Source organism: Hibiscus syriacus, unplaced genomic scaffold (genome assembly GCF_006381635.1).
Source record: "Hibiscus syriacus cultivar Baekdansim isolate YM2019G1 unplaced genomic scaffold, ASM638163v2 tig00110348_pilon, whole genome shotgun sequence".
In the NCBI taxonomy this organism is placed as follows: Eukaryota; Viridiplantae; Streptophyta; class Magnoliopsida; order Malvales; family Malvaceae; genus Hibiscus; species Hibiscus syriacus.
In genome coordinates this window covers 966,071-977,302 of record NW_024062699.1, presented here as the reverse complement: position 1 = coordinate 977,302, position 11,232 = coordinate 966,071, and the positions used below count along the sequence as shown (strand labels likewise).

Sequence of the window (11,232 nt, the reverse complement as noted above, 5' to 3'; positions counted from 1 at the left end):
AATTCTGCCAATTGAGAACAGATTTTCTCTTATTCTGCTTCCTCCATGTGCTGATGTCTTTCCATTGACAAAGAAATGATGGCCTTCCTTTGATCCAAGAACAAAGTTGAACTGTTTATAAACATGTACAGGAAGTGCCAAATTGACAGAAAGGATCTATAAGGCTCTTGAAGCTTATGACAATGAGCCACCTTCGAGTGTCCAGAAGTATGTTCTTGATGAGTGCTGAAAATGGCATCTGGTATGGGTTGGAAGGAATAAAGTTACTCCACTTAAACCTGATGAGGTGGAAATGCTTCTAGGTTTCCCTGAAAACCATACATGAGGATCTACTAGAGACAAGTTCCCCAATGATATCAATGTCCTGTCTCTTTTCTCTGGAATCAGTGATGCAGAGATTGCTTTCTACTGTCTTGGCATACCTTTGAAAACAGATGTGCAAGAACTGAATAATGTTCGGTTGGAGCAATTGATGAGTAGATTTGTCGAATTCGACCTTGTTGTAAGTGGCATCCAGCGTAACAACCTTACTGGAAGAAATAAACATCATTGTGAGGGGCTTGAAGATTTTTGTTGGTGCATTTACTTGCAATGATTGCTACAACAAACTCTCTTCTGCTGCTTCAATATATCCCACTCTTTTCGAATTATGGAACGGTTTAGTGGACAGTAAAATTTGTCATCTTCAACTTTTGGAATCCTGTAACCAATGTTACCCTATATAAAAGGCCTATAAGGGTAGATTCTGTTCCAATGTCTTATTCTGTGCCATAAGTCCTCAAATTCAAATTTAGCAATCTTCTGAAGGACATAATGAATATCATCTTGACAAAGAAAATGATCAGCATAGAAGAAGTAGCAATAACGTATCAAGATTTGAGCCAGCATCACAGTATAACCAGAGTGCAGGTAGTGACTTGTTCATGGCTTTATGATGTAATCTTCTAGAGAACATAAATTGATGGTTGGGGAAAATAATCTGTCTGGTGATGCTTATCGCCCTCAGCATGAGATAAAAGATAATCTTTCTTGATGAATTGCTAATGTCATAGGAGAGTGTCACAAGTTCAATTCTCCATACTTTCTGGCTTCTTGGACCACTTACCTTTAAAAATGTGAAGTGCTTCATTATTCTGGCCTCGTTCATTCTTTTTCTATAACATAGGTAGAATAAGCAACAGTTGTTTCAAGGACCTTTCTCATTTGAGACTGTCCTATTTGAAAATGTTTTTCTCCTTTCTTTATTGAAGAATGAAAGAATTTTGTAAAGTATTATCCCTTTCAGGTTCACAATATAATCATAAACAATGAATTTAATGAATATCAAATAAATCAACTACAATTTTAAATCATTCAAAAATGATAGCCCTATGGCAAGTGTCAAAATTATTGACTGATTTGAGGTGTAGGTTGATTTTGGTAAAGTAGGTTCTTTCAAGTTGGTTCAGTATGTCACTTCGGGCTTCCACTAACTTGAAGAAATGGTTGTTATGCTCATCTTGTAGAGATGCCTCTTGTTTCCAAAAATGTCAGAAACGTCTTTAGGATGTGCGGTGCTTCTTTTAAGAACTTAAAATCGTCTCTTATGTCGTTGTTTCACCATTCAATATTCGAGCCGCTTTTTCAGGTTTTCAACTCGAATCCTCCTTTGGTTCTAAGAAAAAATTTATATCTTGAACCCACCTTTTATCATTTTTTTATATCATGCATTAAAGATTTTAAAACCAATTTTTGTAAATAAAATTAATCTTGAGAGGCGGAATGAATTCTGAAGATATTCTCTTTTATTTAGAAATCCACGTATGATTAAAATGGACTTTTCAGGTACGTAACGTAGGCCATGGCTTATGGTTACGAAAGAAAGGGATAAAAAGGCCCAAATAAATGTTTAAGGGTAATCAAACCAAGGATCAATTCATTCTGATGCCATCAATCTTGTTTTGTTTGACTTGGATCTGCCTTGCTGGGGAATTTTCCATCATCTGGATCCCTCTAGATTGCCAAATTTTGGATTCATTTACATTTTCTCATATCTCCAGCATTTCTTGCTCTTCTTGTTTGTACTTGATCAACCTTGTAATTTGAGGCTCAATAAGTCACCCATCTTGATTCAATTTTCCTTTTTTTTTCTTCTTTTTTTTTCTTCTTTCTTTGCTGGATGAGTATAATACTTCAATTGCTTTGATCACCTCCTTTTCCTTTTGCATTTTGGAGGTTTTCCATTATTCTTGATTGGATTGATCTTCAAGCACTCTGTATTTGACATACTTTGTAGTTCAAAACTTTCATGACTTCATGGAAACTTGTCTTCGTAAAAAATGTATTTGACAATCTTTATTCTTGTGAGCCAATATCCTTTACCTTGCCCCCCAATGTAGAGGGTGATCCTTGGTTAGGGTTGAATTAGAAGAAAAATTATTCAGGCTCAAATGGGGACAACAAAGGATATATATATATATATATATATTAAAGGATAAATGAAACCTTTGTAAAAAGAGGTATCCACAGGGGGATGAATATTCAAGATTAACTTTATTTACATGAAAAAATGTAATTAATGCATGATATATTTATTTCAATCAATCACTTTCCCCTTCTTCTTTGAGTATGCCCTAATCACTCGAAATTATCATCAATGAGTTGGACCATGATACCTCATCTCGTCTCTTCTTGCAGTAAAATTCACGAATAGTTGAAAGTTTGGTTCTTTTGAGGTCTTTTGGTTTATGATGGTTTTGTGTTTGGAAGGATAAATGTGTGACTTTTAAAGTAATGTATATATGGTGGAAGGTAATATCATCAATCAACTCTATCCGATAAGGTAAACATCTAGAGTTGGTGTCTCAAAAATAGGTAGAGATATATCTTCAGAGTCTCAGATAAATGCAGTATCAGGATTTGGTTTTGGTAAAGGTCGAGTAATTGGTGTTGGATGGGATATAGAAGATATAATTTTATCACTTGTCAATAGATCTATAACTCTTGCAAATTTAAAAGGATATTTAATCTACTCGATACTCAATAATCTTAAGGTTAAGACTTGATTCCTTACTCATAACCTTAATAAGCAACACACATTTATTTATTTGCACAAAAGAAACGGAGAAAGGAACAAAAAAACAAGTTCAAACAAGATGCTGAAAATAGAAAGGTACTACAGTGGTAGATAACACTTCCACTTGTTCATGCATCATCACTCATTTAATGTCGGTTGTGTAATAAGATCAGAGTCATTGTCTTCATTTGCCCCCCATTTCTTGATCATTTTTGTGTCAAGACTCTTTTGTCAACAAGCATCTCTATTTCTTTTAACAGTTGCCTACAATTGCCCGTGGAATGCCCAATACTCCCAAGTGAAAATCATAAACACTACTTTGATCATAGCTATGAGCAGAAGGGTTTGGTGACATTTTCATTGGTCTTGGTGTGATGTACTGACCTTTAACCAAATGATGGTATAAGTCTGAAATAGAAGTTTGGAACACTTCCAAAGTTTTTCTTGATCGCATGACTTTCTTTGGTCGATCCAAACAGTTACTTGCTCTTTTTCTTTTGCAGTTGCGGGGATTCCGGATGTGACATACATTCACATCATCAGCTTTCGCTTTTTGATCCGTTGGGCTCTTGGATGTGACTTTTGAGTTTTCTTCATTGATTACATTCTCAATTAAATCTCCACTTGTCACAAGATTCTCGAATTCCTTTGTCGGATTTGCCTGCATTAACTCGAAGAAAGGCGCTGGAAGGGAATCACGAAACATACGTGATATCCCTTCTTCTAACATGGGAGGTTGAACTTGTGCTGCCACTCTTCTCCATCTTAAGGCATATTCTTGAAATCTTTCATTGGTTTTCTTCTTACTCTTCGAAGATCCATACGTGTTGGAGCTAAGCCTTTAACATACCGATATTGTCCCAAAAATGCTCAGCTAAATCTACCCATTTTTGATCTATTCTTGGTCAACTGATTGTGCCAGACTATGGTTAACAAGGCTATCATGGAAAAGAGTGAATTAACAGGTCATCAGAATTTAAAATCCTCCCATTTTTCTACAAAACATTCTCAGGTGGATTAGGGGACAACTTGTGCCATCATATTTCTCAAAATCAGGCATTTTGAATTCATGGGAATAATCAAATCTGGAACCAAGCTAAGCTCTCTTGCTTCTAATTCTTTGTGGAAGTATCAACACATTTCATATTTGATTGCTTCATCCATCTTCTTGAATTTCCTCATATTGCGAATAATGAACAAGGCTATTCTTGGGTTCAATTGGGATGCCCCAGAGGGTTTTACCATTTTCGACTCTTCAATCTGACAGCATGGTTGCTCTTTATAAATTATCTCTTCTTTATCAGATGTCACATACTGATAATTTGATTTGATCCATCGGTACTGAATCTGATGTTTTCCTTATATCCTGAGGTAACCTTGTCAATTGTTCTAGCCACTGTCTTGTAGTCCTCATAAGATTGCTCCATTGTTTTCATGATGATGGTAAGTAATATGAATGATGACCTTGGTTTTACTGTTACAAACCTTTCATTAATTATTACATGTTTTTAATTAAAGTTCATGACATACTAATAAAATGTGAAAATGCATAAATGGAACAATAGAATGCCAAATGTGCAATTCAAAGATATAAAAGTAAAAATACAAAATGAAAATGCACAGATACAAAATGTAAATGTATGTATGAAAAGGTGTTACTTAAGAGTGATCATCTTAGAACAATTTCATTGAACACAAAAGCTTCAGTACATCAAACAAAACTTTTACATGTAAGGGACAACTTTCAGTCCTAATTCACAAACTTTAATATAGGGAATAACTTTCCATTTTCTTCCCTAAAACCAAGTTAGTTTATCAGCTTATGGCCATATTACTTGTCTGGACTGCAGCTTCTTCCATGATTTCTGGTGTTCTTTCATCTCCTATGTCAATTTTTGGAGTTGATTATTTCCTTTGTGAGAGAAAATTTGTGTTCAAAAAGTTTTTGGAAGATCTTCATGTATGTGCAACTCTTTTTCAGTTTGGTGACCCCTTTGATCCACTCTTCTGGGGTTTCCTATGCCAGCATTTTGAAAGGATTGACTGACCTTCTGGAAGTCTTCATGTATGGTTTCCATTTTGGTGCTCAATTTATCGTTTTCATCTTCAAATGACGTATTTGAGCTTCAAACCTCAGCAATCTTCTTCTCTCTGGGCGCCCCTACTGATATCTTACCTTGAAGACTTTTGGTATTAATCTATCAGGACCCTCGTTACCAAACTAGGTCGATCATTTACCATAAATTGTAAGGTTCCATGATCCAAAAGACTTTGGACTCGACGTTTGAAGGCAAGACAATTCTCGATGGTATGTCCTTGAGCTCCGGCATGATATTCACAATGAACGTTGATATCATACCAATTTGGATACGGAGGTTGGAATGGTTTTATGTAATATGGAGCTATTTCTCGTACTTTAAGTAACTTTTCATACAAATCTTTATATGATATAGGTATAGCATCAATATGAGAACCGCCTTTTTTCTTGAATTGAACCTGAGTTTTAGATATCGGGAACATACTAAACTTCGATGATTTCAGATTACATGGTTTCTTCTCTTCTCTGGGAGCTTTTATAATTGTCATCATTTCTTTGGTATCTCCAGATGACTTGTAAATACGGATGATGATTGTCTGTAACTTCTCCAATTGATTAGGATCAGAAGTCCCTTGCATATTTGAGACTGCAGGATTATGTTCATTAAGCTTTCTCTCTTTCTGTGCAGGAATCTCTTCTCTTTTGGCCAAAACAGATATTCTATCCATCATCTTGGACATCTGCTTTCTTATTTCTCATATCTCCTCTTGCTCCTTAATGAACACATGATCTCTAGGTGCATAGCTCTCTTCTATTCTCGGAGTTCCCTCGGGATGTATTTTCTTGGCCGCATCAAATTTTGTTTGATCATAAACCTTTTTGTCCATTTACAATTTCTTTCCAATACGATGAACAGTCTTTCAAGTAAACACCTTCTGGTTATGCTATGATTATGCAATGCAATCAAAAGAAATAGGAAAAAAATAAAATAGTTAGTACTAACTAATGAAAAAAATCTATCTATCTAGGTATAAATCTTAACCTCATGCTTTCTAGTTCCATGCTTTGTTTGGAAAATTTAACCTAACCGCATGATTTTAGTTCGCATGCATTATTCAGAAAAATAATAAATTAAAAAATTAAAGCTAAAGCTTATTTCTCCTTTGTGTACACCTAGGACAGAGGTTCATACTGTCTTAGATTAGGAGAAGTTCTAAGGTTTATTATATGCAAATTTTCAATTCTAGGAGTAAAGGTACTCGAATTGTCCTTGTTAGTACCCCCTTAGGCTGCCAACCCTCAATCCTAGTCCACTATAGACTAAAATGGATTGAGTTCAATTCGAGGGGATACATTTCTCTATGCCTGACACGGAGAATAGATTCTCACGAAGACATAGAGCATATGAACCCCGAAAGCTACTTGCTAGGTCTGACACGGAGAATAAATTCTCACGAAGACGTCGCTTTCACTCCCACTTAAAAAGGGACAAGCTTGATTAGAAAGCTTATGTTATGCAATGCAAGTGTTGTGTGTGAGGAGAAATGTTCAAACCTCTAACAGATAAATAAAATAATTAATACCTGAATAAAAAAACAATATTAATAAAAATAATAAATAATAAAAATTTGAAAGAAAAGAATTAAAAATTAAATAAATGAATTTTTAATTTCTAATTAATAGAGACAATTTATAATTGATTTTAAAGTTTGACAGGTCCCCAACGGAGTCGCCAAGCTGTGCTAACCGGTTTTCGTCCGGGCACGAATTTTAAATACTCGGCGGGAAAATAATGTGAATAAATGATTTGGGAGTCGCCATCGGCCTTTTGGGTCAGGTAGGTCGAATACCTAAAAATTATTTTTTTTAAAAGAGTTTTAAGAAAACATCAAATAAAAAAAATAAACTGATCTGCGTTTATAACCAAAAATTCATTCTTTTTAATAATAAAAAGGGATTCGTGGTCGGTTACGTTTAGGGAAGGATTAGCACCCCTACAACGCCCAAAATTGGTACTTTTTAATTATAAATTGTCTCTATTATTAAAATTTAAAAAATTCAAAATATTTAATTTATAATCTTATTATTTCAGATAATTTAATATATAAATAATATATTTACTTATTTAGAAATATCAGAAAAGAACTTCTAGGTACCTTAAGACAGTTCTTTTCTTTGAAATTGAAAAATAAATAACTAAAAATGTAAAAATTTAAAAGTAAAATAATTTAAGAAAAAATTAAATTATAATATTTAATTATTTAAAATACCAGAATAGTACATCCAGTTATATCAAGACTGTCATTTTCTTCGATATTAAAAACAAATAAACATTATTATTTATAAATTAATCAAATAATATATTAAAATAAAATAATATACTAATTAAAATATTATAAAATTAAAATATATTTAAACAATAATTAAAATAAAATTAAAACTAAATATAAAAAAGTAATAAACTTGTAATTAAAAAAAGTATTAAATTAGTGACTAAATTATAACATATTGAAATTAATACTCTAATTCGTAATTAATTATTTATATTGCAATGGCTTAAACATGTATTTTACGCATTATTAATTTAATGACTAAAATAATAATTATTAAAACCTAAGGGACTAAATTTATTATTTATCCTAAAGATTTATAAATACAGTTAATGGTTAAAATATAATAAAATAAAATTTAAACACTAAATTAAAATGATTAAAAGTCAATTTCAGTGACTAAATTGCAAAGTTACAGAACTATAAGGGTTGCGGAAAGGGTTTACCCTTTCTTAAATTACACAGATACCCTCCCCAAAACGACGTCGTTTGGGGAGGGTTTTAAATACCTAAACGCCTGGCCCGAAGGGCCAGGCTTCCTCATTGCTTCTTTCTCAGCTTCTCTCTAAAATGAGAGAATTTAAATTCTCTCTCGCTTCTCTCTAAAGCTGAGAGAGAGCCCCAGCCGGCAGTCGCACTCCGACGTCGGCCACCACCACCGGCCACCACACGCGGTGGTCGGATTTTTCCTAAATACCCCCAAATAACCTCCTAAACCCTATTAGGCCAAATCCGGCGTTAGTTTCCCCTAAAAAACTTTCGATCGGAGTAGATCTGAAGAAATACCTTCGGGTATTTCAAATAGTTTGGTCGGCCCGTAGCGTCTTCGATCACCGGTGGCTTCCTCGGTAAGCTTTCCCTTATTTCTTGGTTTCTAAATTTTTTTTTTTTTTTGGTTGTTGCTGGGTTGTATTTGTATCTCTCTTCGGTTCCTTCCTCTCTGTTTTTTTTCTGTTTTCTGTCCTTCTTCTCTTTCTTGCAGGTGGTGGCTTTATAGCCTCGATGAGGCTCTCGTCGAACCGGGTATAAAGTCGAGTTCGGTGAGTCACCGAACTATGTGGTGACTCACCCCTAGAGCAGCAACTTGGGTGGTGAGAGGCGCTTCTGGAGGCTTCGAGGGGGTGGCGTGGCACTGACGGCGGTGTGGCAGCAGCTGAAGCGTTAACGTGGAAGTGGCGGCTGAGCAGAGGCGGTGGTTGGCCTTCTAGAATCTTGGAGGCGGCTGGGGGGTTAGGGTTTAGAAACCCTAGCTGAAACCAAATGTTTAGGGTTTCTGGTTGGTCTGGGCCGGTTCTGGTGTTTGTAACTGGGCCGGTCCAGTTTTATTTGTAACTGTTTGTAAATAATAATTATAATATAATAATAATATTTAATAATAATAATAATAATTTTAATTTTAATAATAATAATAAATTTAAATGAAAAAAATGATGTCTACACCCCCCATTAGATTAAAAATACGCCCTTCCCCACTGCAAGTCTGCAACCATCTTAAACCCTTCAAGAACCCGACACTTCAGCATTCTCTGCCGCCGTTTTTTTTCCTACAGTTGCCATTTTGATCAGGCGGTGGCGGCGGAAATGAGCGTTGAGAGGGCGAGGCCACTCAACTTCATGATGCTGTCTTGCCATAATAACCTCTCCATACTCGATGACCGATCTTCACAACTCCCTCGAAGCTGATGTCGTCGAAGCCGTCCGGGGACTGCCTTCGTTGGGGTTGCGGCCTTGCTTATCTCCACAATTGTCTGGCTCTCTCTTGTTTTCTCCAGCACCACCACTCATCACTGGCGTCGTTTCAATTACTGGGAAGGGAATCCACACTCCCTCTCCGGTTCCATTCCTTGGTCCTCTTCCCCCAACCGTCTGCCGATTCCTCCTCGATTTGAACCGCCACAAGCCTCTCCTCGTAACCGCGGGCTCTCGGGACGTGGAAATGGAAAACGAGAGCTTTCGTTGAACGACATTGTTTTCGGTATAGCAGGATCCTCTCATCTGTGGAAGCAACGGAAAGATATAGTTCAGCTATGGTGGCGACCGTTAGAAATGCGAGATCAAATTTGGTTAGAAGAGCGGATCCCTCTTGAAGAAATCAACGATTTGCTTCCACCGATCATGGTTTCCGAGGACATCTCAGGTTTCCGTTACACGAACCAACGGGACGCCCTTCTGGGCTCCGAATCTCTCGCATTGTAATGGAATCCTTCCGCCTCGGTCTTCCCAATGTCCGCTGGTTTGTTTTAGGAGATGACGACACAGTTTTCAATGTCGACAATCTGGTGGCAGTCTTAAACAAATATGATGTACATCGGAACACCCTTAGAAAGTCACTCCGCTAATGCGTATTTCAGCCACTCCATGGCGTTTGGCGGTGGCGGCATTGCCATCAGTTATCTTCTCGCGGAGGCTCTCTCTAATTTCCACAATGATTGCATTGAGAGGTACCCGAAGCTTTATGGAAGCGATGATCGTCTTCACGCTTGCATTACTGAAGTCGGTGTTCCTCTAACTAGAGAACATGGTTTTCACCAGGTAATAGACACAATAAATTATTAGATATTATGCTGATTGATCTATTGGAATATGATAAACTAATTGGATATTTGTTTTGATAGTGGGATATTAGAGGAAATGCGCGTGGTCTTTTATCTTCTCATCCAATTGCACCATTCATTTCAATTCACCATGTTGAATATGTGGATCCATTTTATCCCGGATTGGGTTCAATGGAAAGTTTAAAACTTTTTACAAAAGCGATGAGAATTGAACCCAGGAGCTTTCTGCAACGATCCATTTGTTATGATCATGAACACCATCTCACCTTTTAAGTTTCACTTGGTTATGTTGTTCAAGTGTTCCCAAATATTGTGCTACCACGTGAGCTAGAGCGTTCCGAGCATACCTACGTTGCCTGGAATAAAATAGGACATCCACAAGAATTCGATCATGACACTAGGAAATCATACAAATCCGTTTGCAAAAAGCCAGTTCTGTTTTTTCTCAAAGATGTAATGAAAGATGGCAATGCTACATTGGGTTCTTATGCCCGGGCCAAAGCCAAAGATGATTTGAAAAGAAAGGTTATTTGCTTTCCGCATTCCCCTCCGTTGCAATATGTGCAGAACATCCAGGTTTTAGGGTATCCTCTCGGAAAGAATTGGCATCTGGTGCGTTATGTTCTCATAATTGTTTTCCAACTTTTCTCCTGTTGAAAAATGCACGGCTTCTAGATGGCTTTTGGTGGCTATATGATTTCAAAGGTGGCTAAATGGGGCTGCTAATTTTTCAAAGTTAGACAACCCATTATTTTTGAATTTAAGCAATTGGAAAATCATTTTTAGTCATTGGATTTCAGGGTATTTATAAAGATTGGACCCTAAGTTTCAACTATAAATACCCTAGCTCATTTAGCTTCAAAATCATCCCAAAATCCCAAATCATTTCTTTCTCCCAATACTAGAGAGTTTCTTGTGAGTAATGAGTATTTTGTAAATACCTGTAAATTTTCTCTTTTAGTAAAAGATCTGCAGCAGTTCGGAGACGTAAGCACAATTGGCTGAACTCCGTTATCAATTTTCGGGTATTATTTTTCCGTTTTTATTTCGCATTCTTACTAATCTGGTTATAGGGAAATTAATCGTACTTGGTTTATTTCCCAACAACTGGTAATCAGAGCTTTTGGTTGTGAATTTTGTCAATTTTTTGCGAGGTTACTATTCATTACTATTAACGTGAATAGCAAATTTCGTGAATAGTAAAAATTTTGTCGGCGATACGAATTTGTCGAAGGAGGTGTTCTAATACACGGT

At 36.2% G+C, this 11,232-nt stretch overlaps 1 pseudogene; it reads left to right on the top strand.

Moving 5' to 3' along the window:
- Nucleotides 1-9,106: 9,106 nt before the first annotated feature.
- LOC120120895 lies at nt 9,107-10,635 on the top strand (annotated as a pseudogene).
- Nucleotides 10,636-11,232: the final 597 nt, after the last annotated feature.